Genomic DNA, 7,819 nt, shown 5'->3' with positions numbered 1-7,819 from the left:
CCCCCCCCCTATTTGGAAAATTTTCATGTGCTATAGTCCATGAGATCTTTGGTGATCCAGAATTTCGACGTGATTTTTGCTGCGAATTTACATGGAAATCCGTTAATACCTTATCTATGGATCCAGTTGGTCACCACGACAAAATGATCAATTTTAGAGGTCAAACGATCCCAGAGCAGGTAAATCCCCATTGTTTAAATTTCGTGTGCTATAGTCCACCATCTTTTTGAATGATCTTCAGTTCAGACGTCATTTTTAAAGAAAATTTACCTGGACGTCCGTTAAGACCTTAGCTATGGAATCGGTTGGTCACCAGGCCACAATAACTAATTTTTAAGGTCAAACGAGTCCAGAGCAGGTAAACCCCCATTTTGCCGATTTTCATGTGTTATAGTCAATGAGGTTATTCGGATTTATGACGTGATTTTTGCTTGAATTTTACATGGACGTCCTTTAAGACCTTATCTATGAGCTGGTTAGTCACCACGAAAAAAACAACCTATTTTCAAAGTCAAACGAGCCCTAGAGAAGGTTAACCCCCTGTCCCCCCTCCAATTTATCGATTTTCGTGTACTATATAGTCCAACTTTTTTTTGGTGATCCAAAATTTCAGTGTCATTGTTTCTTAAAATTTACATGGATATCAATAAGACCTTAGTTATGGAGCTAGTTGGTCACCACCGCAAAAAAGATTCATTTTAGAGGCCAAACGAGCCAGAGCAAGTAAATCCCCCATGTTGCAAATTTTTCGTGTACTATAGTCCACTATTTTTTATTTGAAATTCCGACGTTATTTTTGTCGAGAATTTACTGGAAGTTTGTAAAGATCTTAGCTATGGAGCCGATTGGTCACCCCAGGCCAAAATGACCTGCTTTATAGGTCAAACGATCCCTAAAGCAGGTAAATCCCCCATTTTGACATTTTTCATGAGCTATTGTCCATGCAATTTTCAGTGATTGGAAATTCTAACATGATTTTTACTGAAAATTTATAGGACGTACGATTAGATCTTATAGATGGAGTCAGTTGAAAACCACGGTGAAAACGATCAATTTTCAAGGACAAACGATCCCAGAGAAGGTAAACCCCTAATTTTATCGATTTTCGTGTGCTATATTCCACCATCTTTTTTGGTAATTCAGAATTCTGACGTCATTTTTGACGAAAATTTACCTGGACGTCCGTAAGACCTTAGTTATGGAGTTAGTTGGTCACCATGGTCAAAACGATTCATTTTAGAGGTCAAATGAGCCCAAAGCAGGTAAACCCCCATTTTGTCGATTTTCGTGTACTATAGTACATGAGAATTTTAATGATCCAAAATTTCAATATGATTTTTGCCCAAAATTTACATTCACTTTCGTTAAGACTTTATCTATGCAGTTAGTTAATCACCACGACAAAAATAATCCATTTTCAAGGTCAAACGAGACTAGAGCATGCAAACCCCATCTTGCCAATTTTCGTGTTCTATAATCCATGAGAGTTTCGGTGATCTGACATTCAACGTAATTTTTGTCGAAAATTTACGTAGAAGTTTGTAAAGACCTTATCTATGGAGTCAATTAGTAACCACAACAAAAACAATCAATTTTCAAGGTCAAACGAGTCCAGAGCATGTAAACCCTCTATATTGTCAATTTTTGTTTCTATAGTCCACCATCATTTTTGGTGATTCAAAATTTCAACGTCATTTTTGCCAAAAATTTATATGAACGTCCATTAAGACCTTAGTTATGGAGTCAGTTGGTCACCACGGCCAAAACGATCCATATTAGAGGTCAAACGAGCCCAGACTAGGTAAACCTCCATATTGCCAATTTTCGTATGCTATATAGTACATGAGAATTTTGGTGAAGCACAATTCCAATATGATTTTTGTCCAAAATTTACATGCACGTTCATTAAGACTTAAACTATGGAGCCAGTTAGTCACCACGGTAAAAAATAATCTATTTTCAAGGTAAAACGAGCCCAGAGCAAGTAAACCCCCATCTTGCCAATTTTCGTTCGCTATAGTTAATGAGATTTTTGGTGATCCGGCATTCGACGTGATTTTGTTGAAATTTACATGTAAGTTTTTAAAGACCTTATCTATGGAGTCATTTAGTCACCACGACAAAAATAAATTATTTTCAAGGTTAAACGAGCCCAGAGTATGTAAACCCTCTATATTGTGAATTTTGGTGTGCTTAAGTCACAATCTTTTTTGGTTATTCAAAATTTTAATGTTTTTTTGACCAAAAATTTATATGAACATCCATTAAGACCTTAGTTATGGAGTCAGTTGGTCACCACAGCCTAAACGACCCATTTTGGAGGTCAAACGAGCCTAGAGCAGGTAAACCCCCATTTTGCCAATTTTCGTGTGCTATATAACATGTTTATTTTGGTGGTCCAAAATCCAATGTGATTTTTGCCAAAAAGTTACATGCACGTTCGTAAAGACTTTATCTATGGAGCCAGTTAGTCAACCGGCAAAAATATTCCATTTTCAAGGTCAAACGAGTCCAGAGAAGGTAAACCCCCATCTTGCCAAATTTTGGGTGCTATTATCCATGGGATTTTTGGTGATATGACATTCGAAGTGATTTTTGTCGAAAATTTACATGGAAGTTTGTTATGACCTTATCTATGAAGCAAGTTAGTCACCACGGTAAAAAAAACTCATTTTCAAGGTCTAACGAACCCAGAGCATATAAACCCTATATATTATCAATTTTCATGTGCTATAGTCCACCATCTTTTTTGGTGATTCGAAATTTCGACATCATTTTAGCGAAAAATTTATATGAACGTCCATTAAAACCTTAGTTATGGAGTCAGTTGGTTACCACAGCCAAAACGACCCATTTTAGAGGTTAAACGAGCCTAGAGCAGGTAAACCCCCATTTTGCCGATTTTCGTGTACTATAGTACATGAGAATTTTGCTAATCCAGAATTTCAATTGATTTTTGCCCAAAATTTACATGCACTTTCGTTAAGATTTATCTGTGCAGTCAGTTAAAATCCACGGAAAAAATAATCCATTTTCAAGGTCTGACGAGACTAGAACATGTAAACCTCATCTTGCTAATTTTCATGTGCTATAGTCCATGAGATTTTTGGTGATCCGACATTCGACGTGATTTTTATCGAAAATTTACATAGAAGTTTGTGAAGACCTTATCTATGGAGTCAATTAGTAACCACGACAAAAACAATCAATTTTCAAGGTCAAACGAGTCCAGAGCATGTAAACCCTCTATATTGTCAATTTTCGTGTTCTGTAGTCCACCATCATTTTTGGTGATTCGAAATTTCAACGTTATTTTTGCCAAAAAATTATATGAACATCCATTAAAACCATAGTTATGGAGTCAGTTGGTCACCATGGCCAAAACGATCCATATTAGAGGTCAAACGAGCCCAGACTAGGTAAACCTCCATATTGCCGATTTTTTTATGCTATAGTACACGAGAATTTTGGTGAATCACAATTCCAATATGATTTTTGTCCAAAATTTACATGCACGTTCATCAAGACTTTATCTATGGAGCCAGTTAGTTATCACGGCAAAAAATAATCTATTTTCAAGGTCAAACGAGTCCAGAGCAGGTAAACCCATATCTTGCCAATTTTCGTTCGCTATAGTTGATGAGATTTTTGGTGATCCGGCATTCGACGTGATTTTGTCGAAATTTACATGAAAGTTTTTTAAAACCTTATCTATGGAGCCAGTTAGTGACCACGTCAAAAACAACCTATTTTCAAGGTCAAACGAGCCTAGATTTATATGAACGTCCATTAAGACCTTAGTTATGGATTCAGTTTGTAAACACGACCAAAATGACCCAATTAGAGGTCAAACGAGCTCAGAGCAGGTAAATCTCCATTTCTCAGATTTTCATGTTCATGAGAATTTTGGTGATCCAGAATTACAATATGATTTTTGCCGAAAAAATTTACATGCACGTTGGTTAATACTTTATCTGTGAAGCCAGTTAGTCACCACGACAAAAACAATCCATTTTCAAGGTCAAACGAGCCCAGAGTAGGTAAACCCCCATCTTGCAATTTTCATATGCTATAGTCCATGGAATTTTTGGTGAACCGACATTCGACGTGATTTTAGTCGAAAAATAACATGGAAGTTTGTTAAGACCTTATCTGTGGAACTAGTTATTCACCAAGGCAAAAATAACCTATTTTCAAGGTCAAACAAGCCTAGAGCATATAAACCCTCTATATTGTCAATTTTCGTGTGCTATAGTCCACCATCTTTTTTGGTGATTCAAAATTTCAACGTCATTTTTGCCAAAAATTTATATGAACATTCATTAAAAACTTAGTTATGGAGTTAGTTGGTCACCACGGCCAAAACGACCCAATTTGGAGGTCAAACGAGCCCAGAGTTGGTAAGCCTCATTTTGTCAATTTTCGTGTGCTATAGTAAATGTTGATTTTGGTGATCCAGAATTCCAATGTGATTTTTATCAAAAATTTGCATGCATGTTGGTTAAGACTTTATCTATGGAGCCAGTTAGACACCACGGCAAAAACAATCCGTTTTCAAGTACAAAGGAGCCTAGAGCAGGTAAACCTCCATATTGCTAATTTTCGTGTGCTATATTCCATGAAATTTTCGGTGATCCGACATTCGACGTGATTTTTGTTGAAAATTTACATGGAAGTTTGTTATGACCATATCTATGGAGCCATTTAGGCACCACGGCAAAAACAACTTATTTTCAAGGTCAAATGTGTCCAGAGAATATAAACGCTCTATAGCAAACCATTTTTTGCGTGATCCGGATTCCGATGTCAAAAATTCTAAAATTTTTTGTGGACGTTCGTCAAGACCTTAGCTATGCATCCAGTTGGCCATAACTTCCACTCTGAACCATTTCCAAGGTCAAACGAACCCCAAAGCGGGCATACCCCTATTTCGACGATTTTCGTGTGCTATAAAAAATAATTTTTTGGGTTATTCAGATTCCGACGTCAAAAATGCCAAATTTTTTTGGAGGTCCTTCAAGACCTTCTCTGTGCAGCCGGTTGTCTATCACGGCCAGTCCGACCCATTTTCAAAGTCAAACGAGCCTCGAAGCGTGCATCCCCCCATTTAGACGATTTTTGTGTCCTATATTTTTTGGGTGATCAGAATTCCGACGTAAAAAATGCCAAAAATTTTTGTGGACGTCCATCAAGACCTTGGATATGCATCCGGTTGGCCTTCACGGCCATTCAGACCCATATTAAAGGTCAAACAAGCCCCGAAGCGCGCATACCCCCAAATAGACAATTTTCGTGTGCAATAGCAAATCATTTTTTGGGTGATCCGGATTTCGATGTCGAAAATTCCAAAACTTTTTGTGGACGTCCGTCAAGACCTTGGCTATACAACCAGTTGGCCATCACTTCCACTCCGAACCATTTCCAAAGTCAAACGAGCCCCAAAGCGCGCATACCCCTATTTCGACGATTTTCGTGTGCTATAGCAAACAATTGTTTGGGTGATCCGGGTTCCGACGTTAAAAATGCCAAAAATTTTTGTGGACGTCCATCAAGCCCTTGGATATGCATCCGGTTGGCCTTCACGGCCATTCTGACCCATATTGAAGGTCAAACGGGCCCCGAAGCGAGCATACCCCCATTTCGATAATTTTCGTGTGCAATAGCAAATCATTTTTTGGGTGATCCGGGTTCCGACGTTAAAAATGCCAAAAATTTTTGTGGACGTCCATCAAGCCCTTGGATATGCATCCGGTTGGCCTTCACGGCCATTCTGACCCATATTGAAGGTCAAACGGGCCCCGAAGCGAGCATACCCCCATTTCGATAATTTTCGTGTGCAATAGCAAATCATTTTTTGGGTGATCCGGGTTCCGACGTTAAAAATGCCAAAAATTTTTGTGGACGTCCATCAAGCCCTTGGATATGCATCCGGTTGGCCTTCACGGCCATTCTGACCCATATTGAAGGTCAAACGGGCCCCGAAGCGAGCATACCCCCATTTCGATAATTTTCGTGTGCAATAGCAAATCATTTTTTGGGTGATCCGGGTTCCGACGTTAAAAATGCCAAAAATTTTTGTGGACGTCCATCAAGCCCTTGGATATGCATCCGGTTGGCCTTCACGGCCATTCTGACCCATATTGAAGGTCAAACGGGCCCCGAAGCGAGCATACCCCCATTTCGATAATTTTCGTGTGCAATAGCAAATCATTTTTTGGGTGATCCGGGTTCCGACGTTAAAAATGCCAAAAATTTTTGTGGACGTCCATCAAGCCCTTGGATATGCATCCGGTTGGCCTTCACGGCCATTCTGACCCATATTGAAGGTCAAACGGGCCCCGAAGCGAGCATACCCCCATTTCGATAATTTTCGTGTGCAATAGCAAATCATTTTTTGGGTGATCCGGGTTCCGACGTTAAAAATGCCAAAAATTTTTGTGGACGTCCATCAAGCCCTTGGATATGCATCCGGTTGGCCTTCACGGCCATTCTGACCCATATTGAAGGTCAAACGGGCCCCGAAGCGAGCATACCCCCATTTCGATAATTTTCGTGTGCAATAGCAAATCATTTTTTGGGTGATCCGGGTTCCGACGTTAAAAATGCCAAAAATTTTTGTGGACGTCCATCAAGCCCTTGGATATGCATCCGGTTGGCCTTCACGGCCATTCTGACCCATATTGAAGGTCAAACGGGCCCCGAAGCGAGCATACCCCCATTTCGATAATTTTCGTGTGCAATAGCAAATCATTTTTTGGGTGATCCGGGTTCCGACGTTAAAAATGCCAAAAATTTTTGTGGACGTCCATCAAGCCCTTGGATATGCATCCGGTTGGCCTTCACGGCCATTCTGACCCATATTGAAGGTCAAACGGGCCCCGAAGCGAGCATACCCCCATTTCGATAATTTTCGTGTGCAATAGCAAATCATTTTTTGGGTGATCCGGGTTCCGACGTTAAAAATGCCAAAAATTTTTGTGGACGTCCATCAAGCCCTTGGATATGCATCCGGTTGGCCTTCACGGCCATTCTGACCCATATTGAAGGTCAAACGGGCCCCGAAGCGAGCATACCCCCATTTCGATAATTTTCGTGTGCAATAGCAAATCATTTTTTGGGTGATCCGGGTTCCGACGTTAAAAATGCCAAAAATTTTTGTGGACGTCCATCAAGCCCTTGGATATGCATCCGGTTGGCCTTCACGGCCATTCTGACCCATATTGAAGGTCAAACGGGCCCCGAAGCGAGCATACCCCCATTTCGATAATTTTCGTGTGCAATAGCAAATCATTTTTTGGGTGATCCGGGTTCCGACGTTAAAAATGCCAAAAATTTTTGTGGACGTCCATCAAGCCCTTGGATATGCATCCGGTTGGCCTTCACGGCCATTCTGACCCATATTGAAGGTCAAACGAGCCCCAAAGCGCGCATACCCCTATTTCGACGATTTTCGTGTGCTATAGCAAACAATTTTTTGGGTGATCCGGGTTCCGACGTTAAAAATGCCAAAAATTTTTTGGAGGTCCTTCAAGACCTTGTCTGTGCAGCCGGTTGGCCGTCACGGCCATTCTGACCCATATTGAAGGTCAAACGAGCCCCGAAGCGAGCATACCCCCATTTCGATAATTTTCGTGTGCAATAGCAAATCATTTTTTGGGTGATCCGGATTTTGACATCAAAAATACCAAAAAATTTTGTGAACGTCCGTCTTGATATTAGCTATGCATCCGTTTAGACCTCATAGACAGTCCAACCCATTTTAAAGGTCAAGCGAGCCCCAAAGCGCGCATACCCACTATTTAGACGATTTTTCGTGTGC

The sequence above is a fragment of the Solanum pennellii genome, chromosome 11 (assembly GCF_001406875.1).
Source record: "Solanum pennellii chromosome 11, SPENNV200".
Lineage (NCBI taxonomy): Eukaryota > Viridiplantae > Streptophyta > Magnoliopsida > Solanales > Solanaceae > Solanum > Solanum pennellii.
The sequence above is the reverse complement of the archived record's forward strand: the minus strand, read 5'-3'. Positions refer to the sequence as shown.